The 22,465-nt window shown below is 41.2% G+C and overlaps 1 protein-coding gene and 45 non-coding genes across 46 annotated transcripts in view; 45 read left to right on the top strand and 1 right to left on the bottom strand.

Annotated features, from left to right (window-relative positions):
* The window catches only part of LOC127608703 (mitogen-activated protein kinase kinase kinase kinase 5-like), a 55,455-nt gene that overhangs the window by 14,663 nt on the left and 18,327 nt on the right, over window positions 1-22,465 (bottom strand). The gene's annotated exons all lie outside the window — the stretch shown is intronic.
* trnak-uuu (transfer RNA lysine (anticodon UUU)) lies at window positions 107-179 on the top strand. The gene has a single exon. It is a non-coding gene; the product is annotated as a tRNA-Lys (tRNA).
* trnak-uuu (transfer RNA lysine (anticodon UUU)) lies at window positions 608-680 on the top strand. The gene has a single exon. It is a non-coding gene; the product is annotated as a tRNA-Lys (tRNA).
* trnak-uuu (transfer RNA lysine (anticodon UUU)) lies at window positions 1,117-1,189 on the top strand. The gene has a single exon. It is a non-coding gene; the product is annotated as a tRNA-Lys (tRNA).
* On the top strand, window positions 1,618-1,690 carry trnak-uuu (transfer RNA lysine (anticodon UUU)). Its single transcript has one exon. It is a non-coding gene; the product is annotated as a tRNA-Lys (tRNA).
* On the top strand, window positions 2,119-2,191 carry trnak-uuu (transfer RNA lysine (anticodon UUU)). Its single transcript has one exon. It is a non-coding gene; the product is annotated as a tRNA-Lys (tRNA).
* Window positions 2,624-2,696, top strand: trnak-uuu (transfer RNA lysine (anticodon UUU)). The gene has a single exon. It is a non-coding gene; the product is annotated as a tRNA-Lys (tRNA).
* Window positions 3,125-3,197, top strand: trnak-uuu (transfer RNA lysine (anticodon UUU)). The gene has a single exon. It is a non-coding gene; the product is annotated as a tRNA-Lys (tRNA).
* trnak-uuu (transfer RNA lysine (anticodon UUU)) lies at window positions 3,630-3,702 on the top strand. The gene has a single exon. It is a non-coding gene; the product is annotated as a tRNA-Lys (tRNA).
* On the top strand, window positions 4,131-4,203 carry trnak-uuu (transfer RNA lysine (anticodon UUU)). The gene has a single exon. It is a non-coding gene; the product is annotated as a tRNA-Lys (tRNA).
* trnak-uuu (transfer RNA lysine (anticodon UUU)) lies at window positions 4,636-4,708 on the top strand. Its single transcript has one exon. It is a non-coding gene; the product is annotated as a tRNA-Lys (tRNA).
* On the top strand, window positions 5,137-5,209 carry trnak-uuu (transfer RNA lysine (anticodon UUU)). The gene has a single exon. It is a non-coding gene; the product is annotated as a tRNA-Lys (tRNA).
* trnak-uuu (transfer RNA lysine (anticodon UUU)) lies at window positions 5,638-5,710 on the top strand. Its single transcript has one exon. It is a non-coding gene; the product is annotated as a tRNA-Lys (tRNA).
* On the top strand, window positions 6,147-6,219 carry trnak-uuu (transfer RNA lysine (anticodon UUU)). The gene has a single exon. It is a non-coding gene; the product is annotated as a tRNA-Lys (tRNA).
* trnak-uuu (transfer RNA lysine (anticodon UUU)) lies at window positions 6,648-6,720 on the top strand. The gene has a single exon. It is a non-coding gene; the product is annotated as a tRNA-Lys (tRNA).
* Window positions 7,149-7,221, top strand: trnak-uuu (transfer RNA lysine (anticodon UUU)). Its single transcript has one exon. It is a non-coding gene; the product is annotated as a tRNA-Lys (tRNA).
* trnak-uuu (transfer RNA lysine (anticodon UUU)) lies at window positions 7,649-7,721 on the top strand. The gene has a single exon. It is a non-coding gene; the product is annotated as a tRNA-Lys (tRNA).
* Window positions 8,150-8,222, top strand: trnak-uuu (transfer RNA lysine (anticodon UUU)). The gene has a single exon. It is a non-coding gene; the product is annotated as a tRNA-Lys (tRNA).
* On the top strand, window positions 8,659-8,731 carry trnak-uuu (transfer RNA lysine (anticodon UUU)). The gene has a single exon. It is a non-coding gene; the product is annotated as a tRNA-Lys (tRNA).
* trnak-uuu (transfer RNA lysine (anticodon UUU)) lies at window positions 9,160-9,232 on the top strand. Its single transcript has one exon. It is a non-coding gene; the product is annotated as a tRNA-Lys (tRNA).
* On the top strand, window positions 9,661-9,733 carry trnak-uuu (transfer RNA lysine (anticodon UUU)). Its single transcript has one exon. It is a non-coding gene; the product is annotated as a tRNA-Lys (tRNA).
* Window positions 10,166-10,238, top strand: trnak-uuu (transfer RNA lysine (anticodon UUU)). Its single transcript has one exon. It is a non-coding gene; the product is annotated as a tRNA-Lys (tRNA).
* On the top strand, window positions 10,675-10,747 carry trnak-uuu (transfer RNA lysine (anticodon UUU)). The gene has a single exon. It is a non-coding gene; the product is annotated as a tRNA-Lys (tRNA).
* Window positions 11,176-11,248, top strand: trnak-uuu (transfer RNA lysine (anticodon UUU)). Its single transcript has one exon. It is a non-coding gene; the product is annotated as a tRNA-Lys (tRNA).
* Window positions 11,681-11,753, top strand: trnak-uuu (transfer RNA lysine (anticodon UUU)). The gene has a single exon. It is a non-coding gene; the product is annotated as a tRNA-Lys (tRNA).
* Window positions 12,182-12,254, top strand: trnak-uuu (transfer RNA lysine (anticodon UUU)). Its single transcript has one exon. It is a non-coding gene; the product is annotated as a tRNA-Lys (tRNA).
* On the top strand, window positions 12,687-12,759 carry trnak-uuu (transfer RNA lysine (anticodon UUU)). Its single transcript has one exon. It is a non-coding gene; the product is annotated as a tRNA-Lys (tRNA).
* On the top strand, window positions 13,188-13,260 carry trnak-uuu (transfer RNA lysine (anticodon UUU)). Its single transcript has one exon. It is a non-coding gene; the product is annotated as a tRNA-Lys (tRNA).
* On the top strand, window positions 13,693-13,765 carry trnak-uuu (transfer RNA lysine (anticodon UUU)). The gene has a single exon. It is a non-coding gene; the product is annotated as a tRNA-Lys (tRNA).
* On the top strand, window positions 14,194-14,266 carry trnak-uuu (transfer RNA lysine (anticodon UUU)). The gene has a single exon. It is a non-coding gene; the product is annotated as a tRNA-Lys (tRNA).
* On the top strand, window positions 14,699-14,771 carry trnak-uuu (transfer RNA lysine (anticodon UUU)). The gene has a single exon. It is a non-coding gene; the product is annotated as a tRNA-Lys (tRNA).
* Window positions 15,200-15,272, top strand: trnak-uuu (transfer RNA lysine (anticodon UUU)). The gene has a single exon. It is a non-coding gene; the product is annotated as a tRNA-Lys (tRNA).
* On the top strand, window positions 15,705-15,777 carry trnak-uuu (transfer RNA lysine (anticodon UUU)). The gene has a single exon. It is a non-coding gene; the product is annotated as a tRNA-Lys (tRNA).
* Window positions 16,206-16,278, top strand: trnak-uuu (transfer RNA lysine (anticodon UUU)). Its single transcript has one exon. It is a non-coding gene; the product is annotated as a tRNA-Lys (tRNA).
* trnak-uuu (transfer RNA lysine (anticodon UUU)) lies at window positions 16,707-16,779 on the top strand. The gene has a single exon. It is a non-coding gene; the product is annotated as a tRNA-Lys (tRNA).
* Window positions 17,208-17,280, top strand: trnak-uuu (transfer RNA lysine (anticodon UUU)). The gene has a single exon. It is a non-coding gene; the product is annotated as a tRNA-Lys (tRNA).
* On the top strand, window positions 17,709-17,781 carry trnak-uuu (transfer RNA lysine (anticodon UUU)). The gene has a single exon. It is a non-coding gene; the product is annotated as a tRNA-Lys (tRNA).
* trnak-uuu (transfer RNA lysine (anticodon UUU)) lies at window positions 18,210-18,282 on the top strand. The gene has a single exon. It is a non-coding gene; the product is annotated as a tRNA-Lys (tRNA).
* On the top strand, window positions 18,715-18,787 carry trnak-uuu (transfer RNA lysine (anticodon UUU)). Its single transcript has one exon. It is a non-coding gene; the product is annotated as a tRNA-Lys (tRNA).
* trnak-uuu (transfer RNA lysine (anticodon UUU)) lies at window positions 19,216-19,288 on the top strand. Its single transcript has one exon. It is a non-coding gene; the product is annotated as a tRNA-Lys (tRNA).
* Window positions 19,717-19,789, top strand: trnak-uuu (transfer RNA lysine (anticodon UUU)). Its single transcript has one exon. It is a non-coding gene; the product is annotated as a tRNA-Lys (tRNA).
* Window positions 20,218-20,290, top strand: trnak-uuu (transfer RNA lysine (anticodon UUU)). Its single transcript has one exon. It is a non-coding gene; the product is annotated as a tRNA-Lys (tRNA).
* On the top strand, window positions 20,720-20,792 carry trnak-uuu (transfer RNA lysine (anticodon UUU)). Its single transcript has one exon. It is a non-coding gene; the product is annotated as a tRNA-Lys (tRNA).
* On the top strand, window positions 21,229-21,301 carry trnak-uuu (transfer RNA lysine (anticodon UUU)). Its single transcript has one exon. It is a non-coding gene; the product is annotated as a tRNA-Lys (tRNA).
* trnak-uuu (transfer RNA lysine (anticodon UUU)) lies at window positions 21,730-21,802 on the top strand. Its single transcript has one exon. It is a non-coding gene; the product is annotated as a tRNA-Lys (tRNA).
* Window positions 22,235-22,307, top strand: trnak-uuu (transfer RNA lysine (anticodon UUU)). The gene has a single exon. It is a non-coding gene; the product is annotated as a tRNA-Lys (tRNA).

Below are 22,465 nucleotides of genomic sequence, written 5' to 3' on the forward strand. Positions count from 1 at the left end.
GTCCAATAAAGCAGCCATAGAGCTCATGAAGGTAGTACGTCTTCAGTCCCTCCCGGCCCACGATATTGTACTTTTATTTTGAAGTAGACCAATCAGCCAGCACAGACCCTGGATAGCTCAGTCGGTAGAGCATCAGACTTTTAATCTGAGGGTCCAGGGTTCAAGTCCCTGTTCAGGCGATATCGATGTCCGTGTGATTGGTAACTTTGCGTGAAAGACATTTTTCTGTTGCTGACAGTTCTGAGACGTAACATTGACTTTTCAGAACATTTGTCCTCGATTGCAAGCAATATGGGAGAAACATTCAAATCATCTGAGTATGTCAATAAACTCTGTAAAATCCCAAAATGAAGTCATTCATGTCCAAAAATAAAATCAATCAACTCCATCAATAAGGTCTCTAAAGCATGAGGTCACAAACTTAATTTAAACGTAGGGGAAGTTGAGATAGTATGGATGTTTCTGGGCCGCATCAAGTATTCCACGAAACGTATCAACAAAGTCCAACAAAGCAGCCATAGAGCTCATGAAGGTAGTACGTCTTCAGTCCCTCCCGGCCCACGATATTGTACTTTGATTTTGAAGTAGACCAATCAGCCAGCACAGAGCCTGGATAGCTCAGTCGGTAGAGCATCAGACTTTTAATCTGAGGGTCCAGGGTTCAAGTCCCTGTTCAGGCGATATCGATCACCGTGTGGTCGGATAACTTCACCTGAAAGACAATTTTCTGTTGTTGTCAGCTGACAGTTCTGAGTCCTAACATTGACTTTTCAGAATGTTTGTCCTCGATTGCAAGCAATATGGGAGAAACATTCAAATCATCTGTGTATGTCAATAAACTCTGCAAAATCCAAAAATGAAGTCATTCATGTCCAAAAATAAAGTCAATCAACTCAATCAATAAGGTCTGTAAAGCATGAGGTCACAAACTTAATTTAAACATGGGGGAAGTTGAGATAGTATGGATGTTTCTGGGCCGCATCAAGTATTCCACAAAACGTATCAACAAAGTCCAACAAAGCAGCCATGGAGCTCATGAAGGTAGTACGTCCTCAGTCCCTCCCGGCCCACGATATTGTACTTTTATTTTGAAGTAGACCAATCAGCCAGCACAGAGCCTGGATAGCTCAGTCGGTAGAGCATCAGACTTTTAATCTGAGGGTCCAGGGTTCAAGTCCCTGTTCAGGCGATATCGATGTCCGTGTGATTGGTAACTTTGCGTGAAAGACGTTTTTCTGTTGCTGACAGTTCTGAGACGTAACATTGACTTTTCAGAACGTTTGTCCTCGATTGCAAGCAATATGGGAGAAACATTCAAATCATCTGTGTATGTCAATAAACTCTGTAAAATCCCAAAATGAACTCATTCATGTCCAAAAGTAAAGTCAATCAACTCCATCAATAAGGTCTGTAAAGCATGAGGTCACAAACTTAATTTAAACATGGGGGAAGTTGAGATAGTATGGATGTTTCTGGGCCGCATCAAGTATTCCACAAAACGTATCAACAAAGTCCAACAAAGCAGCCATAGAGCTCATGAAGGTAGTACGTCCTCAGTCCCTCCCGGCCCACGATATTGTACTTTTATTTTGAAGTAGACCAATCAGCCAGCACAGAGCCTGGATAGCTCAGTCGGTAGAGCATCAGACTTTTAATCTGAGGGTCCAGGGTTCAAGTCCCTGTTCAGGCGATATCGATGTCCGTGTGATTGGTAACTTTGCGTGAAAGACGTTTTTCTGTTGCTGACAGTTCTGAGACGTAACATTGACTTTTCAGAACGTTTGTCCTCGATTGCAAGCAATATGGGAGAAACATTCAAATCATCTGTGTATGTCAATAAACTCTGTAAAATCCCAAAATGAACTCATTCATGTCCAAAAGTAAAGTCAATCAACTCCATCAATAAGGTCTGTAAAGCATGAGGTCACAAACTTAATTTAAACATGGGGGAAGTTGAGATAGTATGGATGTTTCTGGGCCGCATCAAGTATTCCACAAAACGTATCAACAAAGTCCAACAAAGCAGCCATAGAGCTCATGAAGGTAGTACGTCCTCAGTCCCTCCCGGCCCACGATATTGTACTTTTATTTTGAAGTAGACCAATCAGCCAGCACAGAGCCTGGATAGCTCAGTCGGTAGAGCATCAGACTTTTAATCTGAGGGTCCAGGGTTCAAGTCCCTGTTCAGGCGATATTGACAACCGTGTAATTGGTAACTTCACCTGAAAGACATTTTTCTGTTGTCAGCTGACAGTTCTGAGTCCGAACATTGACTTTTCAGAATGTTTGTCCTCGATTGCAAGCAATATGGGAGAAACATTCAAATCATCTGAGTATGTCAATAAACTCTGTAAAATCCAAAAATGAAGTCATTCATGTCCAAAAATAAAGTAAATCAACTCCATCAATAAGGTCTGTAAAGCATGAGGTCACAAACTTAATTTAAACGTGGGGGAAGTTGAGATAGTATGGATGTTTCTGGGCCGCATCAAGTATTCCACAAAACGTATCAACAAAGTCCAACAAAGCAGCCATAGAGCTCATGAAGGTAGTACGTCCTCAGTCCCTCCCGGCCCACGATATTATACTTTTATTTTGGAGATGACCACTCATCCAGCACAGAGCCTGGATAGCTCAGTCGGTAGAGCATCAGACTTTTAATCTGAGGGTCCAGGGTTCAAGTCCCTGTTCAGGCGATATCGATGTCCGTGTGATTGGTAACTTTGCGTGAAAGACGTTTTTCTGTTGCTGACAGTTCTGAGACGTAACATTGACTTTTCAGAACGTTTGTCCTCGATTGCAAGCAATATGGGAGAAACATTCAAATCATCTGTGTATGTCAATAAACTCTGTAAAATCCCAAAATGAACTCATTCATGTCCAAAAGTAAAGTCAATCAACTCCATCAATAAGGTCTGTAAAGCATGAGGTCACAAACTTAATTTAAACATGGGGGAAGTTGAGATAGTATGGATGTTTCTGGGCCGCATCAAGTATTCCACAAAACGTATCAACAAAGTCCAACAAAGCAGCCATAGAGCTCATGAAGGTAGTACGTCCTCAGTCCCTCCCGGCCCACGATATTGTACTTTTATTTTGAAGTAGACCAATCAGCCAGCACAGAGCCTGGATAGCTCAGTCGGTAGAGCATCAGACTTTTAATCTGAGGGTCCAGGGTTCAAGTCCCTGTTCAGGCGATATTGACAACCGTGTAATTGGTAACTTCACCTGAAAGACATTTTTCTGTTGTCAGCTGACAGTTCTGAGTCCTAACATTGACTTTTCAGAATGTTTGTCCTCGATTGCAAGCAATATGGGAGAAACATTCAAATCATCTGAGTATGTCAATAAACTCTGTAAAATCCAAAAATGAAGTCATTCATGTCCAAAAATAAAGTCAATCAACTCAATCAATACGGTCTGTAAAGCATGAGGTCACAAACTTAATTTAAACGTGGGGGAAGTTGAGATAGTATGGATGTTTCTGGGCCGCATCAAGTATTCCACAAAACGTATCAACAAAGTCCAACAAAGCAGCCATAGAGCTCATGAAGGTAGTACGTCTTCAGTCCCTCCTGGCCCACGATATTATACTTTTATTTTGGAGATGACCACTCATCCAACACAGAGCCTGGATAGCTCAGTCGGTAGAGCATCAGACTTTTAATCTGAGGGTCCAGGGTTCAAGTCCCTGTTTAGGCGATATCGATGTCCGTGTGATTGGTAACTTTGCGAGAAAGACGTTTTTCTGTTGCTGACAGTTCTGAGACGTAACATTGACTTTTCAGAACGTTTGTCCTCGATTGCAAGCAATATGGGAGAAACATTCAAATCATCTGTGTATGTCAATAAACTCTGTAAAATCCCAAAATGAAGTCATTCATGTCCAAAAGTAAAGTCAATCAACTCCATCAATAAGGTCTGTAAAGCATGAGGTCACAAACTTAATTTAAACGTGGGGGAAGTTGAAATAGTATAGATGTTTCTGGGCCGTATCAAGTGTTCCACAAAACGTATCAACAAAGTCCAACAAAGCAGCCATAGAGCTCATGAAGGTAGTACGTCTTCAGTCCCTCCGGGCCCACGATATTGTACTTTTATTTTGAAGTAGACCAATCAGCCAGCACAGAGCCTGGATAGCTCAGTCGGTAGAGCATCAGACTTTTAATCTGAGGGTCCAGGGTTCAAGTCCCTGTTCAGGCGATATTGACAACCGTGTAATTGGTAACTTCACCTGAAAGACATTTTTCTGTTGTCAGCTGACAGTTCTGAGTCCTAACATTGACTTTTCAGAATGTTTGTCCTCGATTGCAAGCAATATGGGAGAAACATTCAAATCATCTGTGTATGTCAATAAACTCTGTAAAATCCCAAAATGAACTCATTCATGTCCAAAAGTAAAGTCAATCCACTCCATCAATAAGGTCTGTAAAGCATGAGGTCACAAACTTAATTTAAACGTAGGGGAAGTTGAGATAGTATGGATGTTTCTTGGCCGCATCAAGTATTCCACGAAACGTATCAACAAAGTCCAACAAAGCAGCCATGGAGCTCATGAAGGTAGTACGTCTTCAGTCCGTCCTGGCCCACAATATTGTACTTTTATTTTGGAGTAGACCAATCAGCCAACACAGAGCCTGGATAGCTCAGTCGTTAGAGCATCAGACTTTTAATCTGAGGGTCCAGGGTTCGAGTCCCTGTTCAGGCGATATCGATGTCCATGTGATTGGTAACTCTGTGTGAAAGACATTTTTCTGTTGCTGACAGTTCTGAGTCGTAACATTGACTTTTCAGAACGTTTCTCCTCAATTGCAAGCAATATGGGAGAAACATTCAAATTATCTGTGTATGTCAATAAACTCTGCAAAATCCAAAAATGAAGTCATTCATGTCCAAAAATAAAGTCAATCAACTCAATCAATAAGGTCTGTAAAGCATGAGGTCACAAACTTAATTTAAACATGGGGGAAGTTGAGATAGTATGGATGTTTCTGGGCCGCATCAAGTATTCCACAAAACGTATCAACAAAGTCCAACAAAGCAGCCATAGAGCTCATGAAGGTAGTACGTCCTCAGTCCCTCCCGGCCCACGATATTGTACTTTTATTTTGAAGTAGACCAATCAGCCAGTACAGAGCCTGGATAGCTCAGTCGGTAGATCATCAGACTTTTAATCTGAGGGTCCAGGGTTCAAGTCCCTGTTCAGGCGATATCGATGTCCGTGTGATTGGTAACTTTGCGTGAAAGAAGTTTTTCTGTTGCTGACAGTTCTGAGACGTAACATTGACTTTTCAGAACGTTTGTCCTCGATTGCAAGCAATATGGGAGAAACATTCAAATCATCTGTGTATGTCAATAAACTCTGTAAAATCCCAAAATGAACTCATTCATGTCCAAAAGTAAAGTCAATCAACTCCATCAATAAGGTCTGTAAAGCATGAGGTCACAAACTTAATTTAAACGTGGGGGAAGTTGAGATAGTATGGATGTTTCTGGGCCGCATCAAGTATTCCACGAAAAGTATCAACAAACTCCAACAAAGCAGCCATAGAGCTCATGAAGGTAGTACGTCTTCAGTCCCTCCCGGCCCACGATATTGTACTTTTATTTTGAAGTAGACCAATCAGCCAGCACAGAGCCTGGATAGCTCAGTCGGTAGAGCATCAGACTTTTAATCTGAGGGTCCAGGGTTCAAGTCCCTGTTCAGGCGATATCGATGTCAGTGTTATTGGTAACTTTGCGTGAAAGACATATTTCTGTTGTTGTCAGCTGACAGTTCTGAGTCGTAATATTTACTTTTCAGAATGTTTGTCCTCGATTGCAAGCAATATGGGAGAAACATTCAAATCATCTGAGTATTTATATAAACTCTGCAAAATCCAAAAAATGAAATCATTCATGTCCAAAAATAAAGTCAATCAACTCAATCAATAAGGTCTGTAAAGCATGAGGTCACAAACTTAATTTAAACGTGGGGGAAGTTGAGATAGTATGGATGTTTCTGGGCTGCATCAAGTATTCCACGAAACGTATCAACAAAGTCCAACAGAGCAGCCATAGAGCTCATGAAGGTAGTACGTCTTCAGTCCCTCCCGGCACACGATATTGTTCTTTTATTTTGGAGTAGACCAATCAGCCAGCACAGAGCCTGGATAGCTCAGTCGGTAGAGCATCAGACTTTTAATCTGAGGGTCCAGGGTTCAAGTCCCTGTTCAGGCAATATCGATGTCCGTGTGATTGGTAGCTTTGCATGAAAGACATTTTTCTGTTGCTGACAGTTCTGAGACGTAACATTGACTTTTCAGAACGTTTGTCCTCGATTGCAAGCAATATGGGAGAAACATTCAAATCATCTGAGTATGTCAATAAACTCTGCAAAATCCCAAAATGAAGTCATTCATGTCCAAAAATAAAGTCAATCAACTCCATCAATAAGGTCTGTAAAGCATGAGGTCACAAACTTAATTTAAACGTGGGGGAAGTTGAGATAGTATGGATGTTTCTGGGCCGTATCAAGTGTTCCACAAAACGTATCAACAAAGTCCAACAAAGCAGCCATAGAGCTCATGAAGGTAGTACGTCTTCAGTCCCTCCCGGCCCACGATATTGTACTTTTATTTTGAAGTAGACCAATCAGCCAGCACAGAGCCTGCATAGCTCAGTTGGTAGAGCATCAGACTTTTAATCTGAGGGTCCAGGGTTCAAGTCCCTGTTCAGGTGATATTGACAACCGTGTAATTGGTATTTTCACCTGAAAGACATTTTTCTGTTGCTGACAGTTCTGAGTCCTCACATTGACTTTTCAGAACGTTTCTCCTCGATTGCAACCAATATGGCAGAAACATTCAAATCATCTGTGTATGTCAATAAACTCTGCAAAATCCAAAAATCAAGTCATTCATGTCCAAAAATAAAGTCAATCAACTCAATCAATAAGGTCTGTAAAGCATGAGGTCACAAACTTAATTTAAACGTAGGGGAAGTTGAGATAGTATGGATGTTTCTGGGCCGTATCAAGTGTTCCACAAAACGTATCAACAAAGTCCAACAAATCAGCCATAGAGCTCATGAAGGTAGTACGTCTTCAGTCCCTCCCGGCCCACGATATTGTACTTTTATTTTGAAGTAGACCAATCAGCCAGCACAGAGCCTGGATAGCTCAGTCGGTAGAGCATCAGACTTTTAATCTGAGGGTCCAGGGTTCAAGTCCCTGTTCAGGCTATATCGATGTCCGTGTGATTGGTAACTTTGTGTGAAAGACATTTTTCTGTTGCTGACAGTTCTGAGACGCAACATTGACTTTTCAGAACGTTTGTCCTCGATTGCAAGCAATATGGGAGAAACATTCAAATCATCTGTGTATGTCAATAAACTCTGCAAAATACAAAAATGAAGTCATTCATGTCCAAAAATAAAATCAATCAACTCCATCAATAAGGTCTGTAAAGCATGAGGTCACAAACTAATTGAAACGTGGGGGAAGTTGAGATAGTATGGATGTTTCTGGGCCGCATCAAGTATTCCACAAAACGTATCAACAAAGTCCAATAAAGCAGCCATAGAGCTCATGAAGGTAGTACGTCTTCAGTCCCTCCCGGCCCACGATATTGTACTTTTATTTTGAAGTAGACCAATCAGCCAGCACAGACCCTGGATAGCTCAGTCGGTAGAGCATCAGACTTTTAATCTGAGGGTCCAGGGTTCAAGTCCCTGTTCAGGCTATATCGATGTCCGTGTGATTGGTAACTTTGCGTGAAAGACATTTTTCTGTTGCTGACAGTTCTGAGACGTAACATTGACTTTTCAGAACATTTGTCCTCGATTGCAAGCAATATGGGAGAAACATTCAAATCATCTGAGTATGTCAATAAACTCTGTAAAATCCCAAAATGAAGTCATTCATGTCCAAAAATAAAATCAATCAACTCCATCAATAAGGTCTCTAAAGCATGAGGTCACAAACTTAATTTAAACGTAGGGGAAGTTGAGATAGTATGGATGTTTCTGGGCCCCATCAAGTATTCCACGAAACGTATCAACAAAGTCCAACAAAGCAGCCATAGAGCTCATGAAGGTAGTACGTCTTCAGTCCCTCCCGGCCCACGATATTGTACTTTGATTTTGAAGTAGACCAATCAGCCAGCACAGAGCCTGGATAGCTCAGTCGGTAGAGCATCAGACTTTTAATCTGAGGGTCCAGGGTTCAAGTCCCTGTTCAGGCGATATCGATCACCGTGTGGTCGGATAACTTCACCTGAAAGACATTTTTCTGTTGTTGTCAGCTGACAGTTCTGAGTCCTAACATTGACTTTTCAGAATGTTTGTCCTCGATTGCAAGCAATATGGGAGAAACATTCAAATCATCTGTGTATGTCAATAAACTCTGCAAAATCCAAAAATGAAGTCATTCATGTCCAAAAATAAAGTCAATCAACTCAATCAATAAGGTCTGTAAAGCATGAGGTCACAAACTTAATTTAAACATGGGGGAAGTTGAGATAGTATGGATGTTTCTGGGCTGCATCAAGTATTCCACAAAACGTATCAACAAAGTCCAACAAAGCAGCCATAGAGCTCATGAAGGTAGTACGTCCTCAGTCCCTCCCGGCCCACGATATTGTACTTTTATTTTGAAGTAGACCAATCAGCCAGCACAGAGCCTGGATAGCTCAGTCGGTAGAGCATCAGACTTTTAATCTGAGGGTCCAGGGTTCAAGTCCCTGTTCAGGCGATATCGATGTCCGTGTGATTGGTAACTTTGCGTGAAAGACGTTTTTCTGTTGCTGACAGTTCTGAGACGTAACATTGACTTTTCAGAACGTTTGTCCTCGATTGCAAGCAATATGGGAGAAACATTCAAATCATCTGTGTATGTCAATAAACTCTGTAAAATCCCAAAATGAACTCATTCATGTCCAAAAGTAAAGTCAATCAACTCCATCAATAAGGTCTGTAAAGCATGAGGTCACAAACTTAATTTAAACATGGGGGAAGTTGAGATAGTATGGATGTTTCTGGGCCGCATCAAGTATTCCACAAAACGTATCAACAAAGTCCAACAAAGCAGCCATAGAGCTCATGAAGGTAGTACGTCCTCAGTCCCTCCCGGCCCACGATATTGTACTTTTATTTTGAAGTAGACCAATCAGCCAGCACAGAGCCTGGATAGCTCAGTCGGTAGAGCATCAGACTTTTAATCTGAGGGTCCAGGGTTCAAGTCCCTGTTCAGGCGATATCGATGTCCGTGTGATTGGTAACTTTGCGTGAAAGACGTTTTTCTGTTGCTGACAGTTCTGAGACGTAACATTGACTTTTCAGAACGTTTGTCCTCGATTGCAAGCAATATGGGAGAAACATTCAAATCATCTGTGTATGTCAATAAACTCTGTAAAATCCCAAAATGAACTCATTCATGTCCAAAAGTAAAGTCAATCAACTCCATCAATAAGGTCTGTAAAGCATGAGGTCACAAACTTAATTTAAACATGGGGGAAGTTGAGATAGTATGGATGTTTCTGGGCCGCATCAAGTATTCCACAAAACGTATCAACAAAGTCCAACAAAGCAGCCATAGAGCTCATGAAGGTAGTACGTCCTCAGTCCCTCCCGGCCCACGATATTGTACTTTTATTTTGAAGTAGACCAATCAGCCAGCACAGAGCCTGGATAGCTCAGTCGGTAGAGCATCAGACTTTTAATCTGAGGGTCCAGGGTTCAAGTCCCTGTTCAGGCGATATTGACAACCGTGTAATTGGTAACTTCACCTGAAAGACATTTTTCTGTTGTCAGCTGACAGTTCTGAGTCCTAACATTGACTTTTCAGAATGTTTGTCCTCGATTGCAAGCAATATGGGAGAAACATTCAAATCATCTGAGTATGTCAATAAACTCTGTAAAATCCAAAAATGAAGTCATTCATGTCCAAAAATAAAGTCAATCAACTCAATCAATACGGTCTGTAAAGCATGAGGTCACAAACTTAATTTAAACGTGGGGGAAGTTGAGATAGTATGGATGTTTCTTGGCCGCATCAAGTATTCCACGAAACGTATCAACAAAGTCCAACAAAGCAGCCATGGAGCTCATGAAGGTAGTACGTCTTCAGTCCGTCCTGGCCCACAATATTGTACTTTTATTTTGGAGTAGACCAATCAGCCAACACAGAGCCTGGATAGCTCAGTCGTTAGAGCATCAGACTTTTAATCTGAGGGTCCAGGGTTCAAGTCCCTGTTCAGGCGATATCGATGTCAGTGTTATTGGTAACTTTGCGTGAAAGACATATTTCTGTTGTTGTCAGCTGACAGTTCTGAGTCGTAATATTTACTTTTCAGAATGTTTGTCCTCGATTGCAAGCAATATGGGAGAAACATTCAAATCATCTGAGTATTTATATAAACTCTGCAAAATCCAAAAAATGAAATCATTCATGTCCAAAAATAAAGTCAATCAACTCAATCAATAAGGTCTGTAAAGCATGAGGTCACAAACTTAATTTAAACGTGGGGGAAGTTGAGATAGTATGGATGTTTCTGGGCTGCATCAAGTATTCCACGAAACGTATCAACAAAGTCCAACAGAGCAGCCATAGAGCTCATGAAGGTAGTACGTCTTCAGTCCCTCCCGGCCCACGATATTGTTCTTTTATTTTGGAGTAGACCAATCAGCCAGCACAGAGCCTGGATAGCTCAGTCGTTAGAGCATCAGACTTTTAATCTGAGGGTCCAGGGTTCAAGTCCCTGTTCAGGCGATATCGATGTCCGTGTGATTGGTAACTTTGCGTGAAAGACGTTTTTCTGTTGCTGACAGTTCTGAGACGTAACATTGACTTTTCAGAACGTTTGTCCTCGATTGCAAGCAATATGGGAGAAACATTCAAATCATCTGTGTATGTCAATAAACTCTGTAAAATCCCAAAATGAACTCATTCATGTCCAAAAGTAAAGTCAATCAACTCCATCAATAAGGTCTGTAAAGCATGAGGTCACAAACTTAATTTAAACATGGGGGAAGTTGAGATAGTATGGATGTTTCTGGGCCGCATCAAGTATTCCACAAAACGTATCAACAAAGTCCAACAAAGCAGCCATAGAGCTCATGAAGGTAGTACGTCCTCAGTCCCTCCCGGCCCACGATATTGTACTTTTATTTTGAAGTAGACCAATCAGCCAGCACAGAGCCTGGATAGCTCAGTCGGTAGAGCATCAGACTTTTAATCTGAGGGTCCAGGGTTCAAGTCCCTGTTCAGGCGATATTGACAACCGTGTAATTGGTAACTTCACCTGAAAGACATTTTTCTGTTGTCAGCTGACAGTTCTGAGTCCTAACATTGACTTTTCAGAATGTTTGTCCTCGATTGCAAGCAATATGGGAGAAACATTCAAATCATCTGAGTATGTCAATAAACTCTGTAAAATCCAAAAATGAAGTCATTCATGTCCAAAAATAAAGTCAATCAACTCAATCAATACGGTCTGTAAAGCATGAGGTCACAAACTTAATTTAAACGTGGGGGAAGTTGAGATAGTATGGATGTTTCTTGGCCGCATCAAGTATTCCACGAAACGTATCAACAAAGTCCAACAAAGCAGCCATGGAGCTCATGAAGGTAGTACGTCTTCAGTCCGTCCTGGCCCACAATATTGTACTTTTATTTTGGAGTAGACCACTCATCCAACACAGAGCCTGGATAGCTCAGTCGTTAGAGCATCAGACTTTTAATCTGAGGGTCCAGGGTTCGAGTCCCTGTTCAGGCGATATCGATGTCCATGTGATTGGTAACTCTGTGTGAAAGACATTTTTCTGTTGCTGACAGTTCTGAGTCGTAACATTGACTTTTCAGAACGTTTCTCCTCAATTGCAAGCAATATGGGAGAAACATTCAAATTATCTGTGTATGTCAATAAACTCTGCAAAATCCAAAAATGAAGTCATTCATGTCCAAAAATAAAGTCAATCAACTCAATCAATAAGGTCTGTAAAGCATGAGGTCACAAACTTAATTTAAACATGGGGGAAGTTGAGATAGTATGGATGTTTCTGGGCCGCATCAAGTATTCCACAAAACGTATCAACAAAGTCCAACAAAGCAGCCATAGAGCTCATGAAGGTAGTACGTCCTCAGTCCCTCCCGGCCCACGATATTGTACTTTTATTTTGAAGTAGACCAATCAGCCAGTACAGAGCCTGGATAGCTCAGTCGGTAGAGCATCAGACTTTTAATCTGAGGGTCCAGGGTTCAAGTCCCTGTTCAGGTGATATCGATGTCCGTGTGATTGGTAATTTTGCGTGAAAGAAGTTTTTCTGTTGTCAGCTGACAGTTCTGAGACGTAACATTGACTTTTCAGAACGTTTGTCCTCGATTGCAAGCAATATGGGAGAAACATTCAAATCATCTGTGTATGTCAATAAACTCTGTAAAATCCCAAAATGAACTCATTCATGTCCAAAAGTAAAGTCAATCAACTCCATCAATAAGGTCTGTAAAGCATGAGGTCACAAACTTAATTTAAATGTAGGGGAAGTTGAGATAGTATGGATGTTTCTTGGCCGCATCAAGTATTCCACGAAACGTATCAACAAAGTCCAACAAAGCAGCCATGGAGCTCATGAAGGTAGTACGTCTTCAGTCCGTCCTGGCCCACAATATTGTACTTTTATTTTGGAGTAGACCAATCAGCCAACACAGAGCCTGGATAGCTCAGTCGTTAGAGCATCAGACTTTTAATCTGAGGGTCCAGGGTTCGAGTCCCTGTTCAGGCGATATCGATGTCCATGTGATTGGTAACTCTGTGTGAAAGATATTTTTCTGTTGCTGACAGTTCTGAGTCGTAACATTGACTTTTCAGAACGTTTCTCCTCAATTGCAAGCAATATGGGAGAAACATTCAAATTATCTGTGTATGTCAATAAACTCTGCAAAATCCAAAAATGAAGTCATTCATGTCCAAAAATAAAGTCAATCAACTCAATCAATAAGGTCTGTAAAGCATGAGGTCACAAACTTAATTTAAACATGGGGGAAGTTGAGATAGTATGGATGTTTCTGGGCCGCATCAAGTATTCCACAAAATGTATCAACAAAGTCCAACAAAGCAGCCATAGAGCTCATGAAGGTAGTACGTCCTCAGTCCCTCCCGGCCCATGATATTGTACTTTTATTTTGAAGTAGACCACTCATCCAACACAGGGCCTGGATAGCTCAGTCGGTAGAGCATCAGACTTTTAATCTGAGGGTCCAGGGTTCAAGTCCCTGTTCAGGCGATATTGACAACCGTGTAATTGGTAACTTCACCTGAAAGACATTTTTCTGTTGTCAGCTGACAGTTCTGAGTCCTAACATTGACTTTTCAGAATGTTTGTCCTCGATTGCAAGCAATATGGGAGAAACATTCAAATCATCTGAGTATGTCAATAAACTCTGTAAAATCCAAAAATGAAGTCATTCATGTCCAAAAATAAAGTAAATCAACTCCATCAATAAGGTCTGTAAAGCATGAGGTCACAAACTTAATTTAAACGTGGGGGAAGTTGAGATAGTATGGATGTTTCTGGGCCGCATCAAGTATTCCACAAAACGTATCAACAAAGTCCAACAAAGCAGCCATAGAGCTCATGAAGGTAGTACGTCTTCAGTCCCTCCTGGCCCACGATATTATACTTTTATTTTGGAGATGACCACTCATCCAACACAGAGCCTGGATAGCTCAGTCGGTAGAGCATCAGACTTTTAATCTGAGGGTCCAGGGTTCAAGTCCCTGTTCAGGCGATATCGATGTCCGTGTGATTGGTAACTTTGCGAGAAAGACGTTTTTCTGTTGCTGACAGTTCTGAGACGTAACATTGACTTTTCAGAACGTTTGTCCTCGATTGCAAGCAATATGGGAGAAACATTCAAATCATCTGTGTATGTCAATAAACTCTGCAAAATCCCAAAATGAACTCATTCATGTCCAAAAGTAAAGTCAATCAACTCCATCAATAAGGTCTGTAAAGCATGAGGTCACAAACTTAATTTAAACGTGGGGGAAGTTGAGATAGTATAGATGTTTCTGGGCCGTATCAAGTGTTCCACAAATTGTATCAACAAAGTCCAACAAAGCAGCCATAGAGCTCATGAAGGTAGTACGTCTTCAGTCCCTCCGGGCCCACGATATTGTACTTTTATTTTGAAGTAGACCAATCAGCCAGCACAGAGCCTGGATAGCTCAGTCGGTAGAGCATCAGACTTTTAATCTGAGGGTCCAGGGTTCAAGTCCCTGTTCAGGCGATATTGACAACCGTGTAATTGGTAACTTCACCTGAAAGACATTTTTCTGTTGTCAGCTGACAGTTCTGAGTCCTAACATTGACTTTTCAGAATGTTTGTCCTCGATTGCAAGCAATATGGGAGAAACATTCAAATCATCTGTGTATGTCAATAAACTCTGTAAAATCCCAAAATGAACTCATTCATGTCCAAAAGTAAAGTCAATCAACTCCATCAATAAGGTCTGTAAAGCATGAGGTCACAAACTTAATTTAAACGTAGGGGAAGTTGAGATAGTATGGATGTTTCTTGGCCGCATCAAGTATTCCACGAAACGTATCAACAAAGTCCAACAAAGCAGCCATGGAGCTCATGAAGGTAGTACGTCTTCAGTCCGTCCTGGCCCACAATATTGTACTTTTATTTTGGAGTAGACCAATCAGCCAACACAGAGCCTGGATAGCTCAGTCGTTAGAGCATCAGACTTTTAATCTGAGGGTCCAGGGTTCGAGTCCCTGTTCAGGCGATATCGATGTCCATGTGATTGGTAACTCTGTGTGAAAGACATTTTTCTGTTGCTGACAGTTCTGAGTCGTAACATTGACTTTTCAGAACGTTTCTCCTCAATTGCAAGCAATATGGGAGAAACATTCAAATTATCTGTGTATGTCAATAAACTCTGCAAAATCCCAAAATGAAGTCATTCATGTCCAAAAATAAAGTCAATCAACTCAATCAATAAGGTCTGTAAAGCATGAGGTCACAAACTTAATTTAAACATGGGGGAAGTTGAGATAGTATGGATGTTTCTGGGCCGCATCAAGTATTCCACAAAACGTATCAACAAAGTCCAACAAAGCAGCCATAGAGCTCATGAAGGTAGTACGTCCTCAGTCCCTCCCGGCCCACGATATTGTACTTTTATTTTGAAGTAGACCACTCATCCAACACAGGGCCTGGATAGCTCAGTCGGTAGAGCATCAGACTTTTAATCTGAGGGTCCAGGGTTCAAGTCCCTGTTCAGGCGATATTGACAACCGTGTAATTGGTAACTTCACCTGAAAGACATTTTTCTGTTGTCAGCTGACAGTTCTGAGTCCTAACATTGACTTTTCAGAATGTTTGTCCTCGATTGCAAGCAATATGGGAGAAACATTCAAATCATCTGAGTATGTCAATAAACTCTGTAAAATCCAAAAATGAAGTCATTCATGTCCAAAAATAAAGTAAATCAACTCCATCAATAAGGTCTGTAAAGCATGAGGTCACAAACTTAATTTAAACGTGGGGGAAGTTGAGATAGTATGGATGTTTCTGGGCCGCATCAAGTATTCCACAAAACGTATCAACAAAGTCCAACAAAGCAGCCATAGAGCTCATGAAGGTAGTACGTCTTCAGTCCCTCCTGGCCCACGATATTATACTTTTATTTTGGAGATGACCACTCATCCAACACAGAGCCTGGATAGCTCAGTCGGTAGAGCATCAGACTTTTAATCTGAGGGTCCAGGGTTCAAGTCCCTGTTCAGGCGATATCGATGTCCGTGTGATTGGTAACTTTGCGAGAAAGACGTTTTTCTGTTGCTGACAGTTCTGAGACGTAACATTGACTTTTCAGAACGTTTGTCCTCGATTGCAAGCAATATGGGAGAAACATTCAAATCATCTGTGTATGTCAATAAACTCTGCAAAATCCCAAAATGAACTCATTCATGTCCAAAAGTAAAGTCAATCAACTCCATCAATAAGGTCTGTAAAGCATGAGGTCACAAACTTAATTTAAACGTGGGGGAAGTTGAGATAGTATAGATGTTTCTGGGCCGTATCAAGTGTTCCACAAAACGTATCAACAAAGTCCAACAAAGCAGCCATAGAGCTCATGAAGGTAGTACGTCTTCAGTCCCTCCGGGCCCACGATATTGTACTTTTATTTTGAAGTAGACCAATCAGCCAGCACAGAGCCTGGATAGCTCAGTCGGTAGAGCATCAGACTTTTAATCTGAGGGTCCAGGGTTCAAGTCCCTGTTCAGGCTATGTCGATGTTCGTGTGATTGGTAACTTTGTGTGAAAGACATTTTTCTGTTGCTGACAGTTCTGAGACGCAACATTGACTTTTCAGAACATTTGTCCTCGATTGCAAGCAATATGGGAGAAACATTCAAATCATCTGTGTATGTCAATAAACTCTGCAAAATACAAAAATGAAGTCATTCATGTCCAAAAATAAAATCAATCAACTCCATCAATAAGGTCTGTAAAGCATGAGGTCACAAACTTAATTTAAACGTGGGGGAAGTTGAGATAGTATAGATGTTTCTGGGCCGTATCAAGTGTTCCACAAAACGTATCAACAAAGTCCAACAAAGCAGCCATAGAGCTCATGAAGGTAGTACGTCTTCAGTCCCTCCGGGCCCACGATATTGTACTTTTATTTTGAAGTAGACCAATCAGCCAGCACAGAGCCTGGATAGCTCAGTCGGTAGAGCATCAGACTTTTAATCTGAGGGTCCAGGGTTCGAGTCCCTGTTCAGGCGATATCGATGTCCATGTGATTGGTAACTCTGTGTGAAAGACATTTTTCTGTTGCTGACAGTTCTGAGTCGTAACATTGACTTTTCAGAACGTTTCTCCTCAATTGCAAGCAATATGGGAGAAACATTCAAATTATCTGTGTATGTCAATAAACTCTGCAAAATCCAAAAATGAAGTCATTCATGTCCAAAAATAAAGTCAATCAACTCAATCAATAAGGTCTGTAAAGCATGAGGTCACAAACTTAATTTAAACATGGGGGAAGTTGAGATAGTATGGATGTTTCTGGGCCGCATCAAGTATTCCACAAAACGTATCAACAAAGTCCAACAAAGCAGCCATAGAGCTCATGAAGGTAGTACGTCCTCAGTCCCTCCCAGCCCACGATATTGTACTTTTATTTTGAAGTAGACCACTCAGCCAGCACAGAGCCTGGATAGCTCAGTCGGTAGAGCATCAGACTTTTAATCTGAGAGTCCAGGGTTCAAGTCCCTGTTCAGGCGATATCGATGACCGGGTAATTGGTAACTTTGTGTGAAAGACGTTTTTCTGTTGATGACAGTTCTGAGACGTAACATTGACTTTTCAGAACGTTTGTCCTCGATTGCAAGCAATATGGGAGAAACATTCAAATCATCTGAGTATGTCAATAAACTCTGTAAAATCCCAAAATGAATTCATCCATGTCCAAAAATAAAGTCAATCAACTCCATCAATAAGGTCTGTAAAGCATGAGGTCACAAACTTAATTTAAACGTGGGGGAAGTTGAGATAGTATGGATGTTTCTGGGCCGCATCAAGTATTCCACAAAACGTATCAACAAAGTCCAACAAAGCAGCCATGGAGCTCATGAAGGTAGTACGTCTTCAGTCCGTCCTGGCCCACAATATTGTACTTTTATTTTGGAGTAGACCAATCAGCCAACACAGAGCCTGGATAGCTCAGTCGTTAGAGCATCAGACTTTTAATCTGAGGGTCCAGGGTTCGAGTCCCTGTTCAGGCGATATCGATGTCCATGTGATTGGTAACTCTGTGTGAAAGACATTTTTCTGTTGCTGACAGTTCTGAGTCGTAACATTGACTTTTCAGAACGTTTCTCCTCAATTGCAAGCAATATGGGAGAAACATTCAAATTATCTGTGTATGTCAATAAACTCTGCAAAATCCCAAAATGAAGTCATTCATGTCCAAAAATAAAGTCAATCAACTCAATCAATAAGGTCTGTAAAGCATGAGGTCACAAACTTAATTTAAACATGGGGGAAGTTGAGATAGTATGGATGTTTCTGGGCCGCATCAAGTATTCCACAAAACGTATCAACAAAGTCCAACAAAGCAGCCATAGAGCTCATGAAGGTAGTACGTCCTCAGTCCCTCCCGGCCCACGATATTGTACTTTTATTTTGAAGTAGACCACTCATCCAACACAGGGCCAGGATAGCTCAGTCGGTAGAGCATCAGACTTTTAATCTGAGGGTCCAGGGTTCAAGTCCCTGTTCAGGCGATATTGACAACCGTGTAATTGGTAACTTCACCTGAAAGACATTTTTCTGTTGTCAGCTGACAGTTCTGAGTCCTAACATTGACTTTTCAGAATGTTTGTCCTCGATTGCAAGCAATATGGGAGAAACATTCAAATCATCTGAGTATGTCAATAAACTCTGTAAAATCCAAAAATGAAGTCATTCATGTCCAAAAATAAAGTAAATCAACTCCATCAATAAGGTCTGTAAAGCATGAGGTCACAAACTTAATTTAAACGTGGGGGAAGTTGAGATAGTATGGATGTTTCTGGGCCGCATCAAGTATTCCACAAAACGTATCAACAAAGTCCAACAAAGCAGCCATAGAGCTCATGAAGGTAGTACGTCTTCAGTCCCTCCTGGCCCACGATATTATACTTTTATTTTGGAGATGACCACTCATCCAACACAGAGCCTGGATAGCTCAGTCGGTAGAGCATCAGACTTTTAATCTGAGGGTCCAGGGTTCAAGTCCCTGTTCAGGCGATATCGATGTCCGTGTGATTGGTAACTTTGCGAGAAAGACGTTTTTCTGTTGCTGACAGTTCTGAGACGTAACATTGACTTTTCAGAACGTTTGTCCTCGATTGCAAGCAATATGGGAGAAACATTCAAATCATCTGTGTATGTCAATAAACTCTGCAAAATCCCAAAATGAACTCATTCATGTCCAAAAGTAAAGTCAATCAACTCCATCAATAAGGTCTGTAAAGCATGAGGTCACAAACTTAATTTAAACGTGGGGGAAGTTGAGATAGTATAGATGTTTCTGGGCCGTATCAAGTGTTCCACAAAACGTATCAACAAAGTCCAACAAAGCAGCCATAGAGCTCATGAAGGTAGTACGTCTTCAGTCCCTCCGGGCCCACGATATTGTACTTTTATTTTGAAGTAGACCAATCAGCCAGCACAGAGCCTGGATAGCTCAGTCGGTAGAGCATCAGACTTTTAATCTGAGGGTCCAGGGTTCAAGTCCCTGTTCAGGCTATGTCGATGTTCGTGTGATTGGTAACTTTGTGTGAAAGACATTTTTCTGTTGCTGACAGTTCTGAGACGCAACATTGACTTTTCAGAACATTTGTCCTCGATTGCAAGCAATATGGGAGAAACATTCAAATCATCTGTGTATGTCAATAAACTCTGCAAAATACAAAAATGAAGTCATTCATGTCCAAAAATAAAATCAATCAACTCCATCAATAAGGTCTGTAAAGCATGAGGTCACAAACTTAATTTAAACGTGGGGGAAGTTGAGATAGTATAGATGTTTCTGGGCCGTATCAAGTGTTCCACAAAACGTATCAACAAAGTCCAACAAAGCAGCCATAGAGCTCATGAAGGTAGTACGTCTTCAGTCCCTCCGGGCCCACGATATTGTACTTTTATTTTGAAGTAGACCAATCAGCCAGCACAGAGCCTGGATAGCTCAGTCGGTAGAGCATCAGACTTTTAATCTGAGGGTCCAGGGTTCGAGTCCCTATTCAGGCGATATCGATGTCCATGTGATTGGTAACTCTGTGTGAAAGACATTTTTCTGTTGCTGACAGTTCTGAGTCGTAACATTGACTTTTCAGAACGTTTCTCCTCAATTGCAAGCAATATGGGAGAAACATTCAAATTATCTGTGTATGTCAATAAACTCTGCAAAATCCAAAAATGAAGTCATTCATGTCCAAAAATAAAGTCAATCAACTCAATCAATAAGGTCTGTAAAGCATGAGGTCACAAACTTAATTTAAACATGGGGGAAGTTGAGATAGTATGGATGTTTCTGGGCCGCATCAAGTATTCCACAAAACGTATCAACAAAGTCCAACAAAGCAGCCATAGAGCTCATGAAGGTAGTACGTCCTCAGTCCCTCCCAGCCCACGATATTGTACTTTTATTTTGAAGTAGACCACTCATCCAACACAGAGCCTGGATAGCTCAGTCGGTAGAGCATCAGACTTTTAATCTGAGGGTCCAGGGTTCAAGTCCCTGTTCAGGCTATATCGATGTCCGTGTGATTGGTAACTTTGTGTGAAAGACATTTTTCTGTTGCTGACAGTTCTGAGACGCAACATTGACTTTTCAGAACATTTGTCCTCGATTGCAAGCAATATGGGAGAAACATTCAAATCATCTGTGTATGTCAATAAACTCTGTAAAATCCCAAAATGAAGTCATCCATGTCCAAAAATAAAGTCGCATCAACTCCATCAATAAGGTCTCTAAAGCATGAGGTCACAAACTTAATTTAAACGTGGGGGAAGTTGAGATAGTATAGATGTTTCTGGGCCGTATCAAGTGTTCCACAAAACGTATCAACAAAGTCCAACAAAGCAGCCATAGAGCTCATGAAGGTAGTACGTCTTCAGTCCCTCCGGGCCCACGATATTGTACTTTTATTTTGAAGTAGACCAATTAGCCAGCACAGAGCCTGGATAGCTCAGTCGGTAGAGCATCAGACTTTTAATCTGAGGGTCCAGGGTTCAAGTCCCTGTTCAGGCGATATCGATCACCGTGTGGTCGGATAACTTCACCTGAAAGATATTTTTCTGTTGTTGTCAGCTGACAGTTCTGAGTCCTAACATTGACTTTTCAGAATGTTTGTCCTCGATTGCAAGCAATATGGGAGAAACATTCAAATCATCTGTGTATGTCAATAAACTCTGCAAAATCCAAAAATCAAGTCATTCATGTCCAAAAATAAAGTCAATCAACTCAATCAATAAGGTCTGTAAAGCATGAGGTCACAAACTTAATTTAAACGTAGGGGAAGTTGAGATAGTATGGATGTTTCTTGGCCGCATCAAGTATTCCACGAAACGTATCAACAAAGTCCAACAAAGCAGCCATGGAGCTCATGAAGGTAGTACGTCTTCAGTCCGTCCTGGCCCACAATATTGTACTTTTATTTTGGAGTAGACCAATCAGCCAACACAGAGCCTGGATAGCTCAGTCGTTAGAGCATCAGACTTTTAATCTGAGGGTCCAGGGTTCGAGTCCCTGTTCAGGCGATATCGATGTCCATGTGATTGGTAACTCTGTGTGAAAGACATTTTTCTGTTGCTGACAGTTCTGAGTCGTAACATTGACTTTTCAGAACGTTTGTCCTCGATTGCAAGCAATATGGGAGAAACATTCAAATCATCTGTGTATGTCAATAAACTCTGCAAAATCCAAAAATCAAGTCATTCATGTCCAAAAATAAAGTCAATCAACTCAATCAATAAGGTCTGTAAAGCATGAGGTCACAAACTTAATTTAAACATGGGGGAAGTTGAGATAGTATGGATGTTTCTGGGCCGCATCAAGTATTCCACAAAACGTATCAACAAAGTCCAACAAAGCAGCCATAGAGCTCATGAAGGTAGTACGTCCTCAGTCCCTCCCGGCCCACGATATTGTACTTTTATTTTGAAGTAGACCAATCAGCCAGCACAGAGCCTGGATAGCTCAGTCGGTAGAGCATCAGACTTTTAATCTGAGGGTCCAGGGTTCAAGTCCCTGTTCAGGCGATATTGACAACCGTGTAATTGGTAACTTCACCTGAAAGACATTTTTCTGTTGTCAGCTGACAGTTCTGAGTCCGAACATTGACTTTTCAGAATGTTTGTCCTCGATTGCAAGCAATATGGGAGAAACATTCAAATCATCTGAATATGTCAATAAACTCTGTAAAATCCCAAAATGAAGTCATCCATGTCCAAAAATAAAGTCAATCAAATCCATCAATAAGGTCTGTAAAGCATGAGGTCACAAACTTAATTTAAACGTGGGGGAAGTTGAGATAGTATGGATGTTTCTGGGCCGCATCAAGTATTCCACGAAAAGTATCAACAAACTCCAACAAAGCAGCCATAGAGCTCATGAAGGTAGTACGTCTTCAGTCCCTCCTGGCCCATGATATTGTACTTTTATTTTGGAGTAGACCACTCATCCAGCACAGAGCCTGGATAGCTCAGTCGGTAGAGCATCAGACTTTTAATCTGAGGGTCCAGGGTTCAAGTCCCTGTTCAGGCGATATTGACAACCGTGTAATTGGTAACTCACCTGAAAGACATTTTTCTGTTGTTGTCAGCTGACAGTTCTGAGTCCTAACATTGACTTTTCAGAATGTTTGTCCTCGATTGCAAGCAATATGGGAGAAACATTCAAATCATCTGACTATGTCAATAAAC

Source organism: Hippocampus zosterae, chromosome 10 (genome assembly GCF_025434085.1).
Source record: "Hippocampus zosterae strain Florida chromosome 10, ASM2543408v3, whole genome shotgun sequence".
NCBI lineage: Eukaryota > Metazoa > Chordata > Actinopteri > Syngnathiformes > Syngnathidae > Hippocampus > Hippocampus zosterae.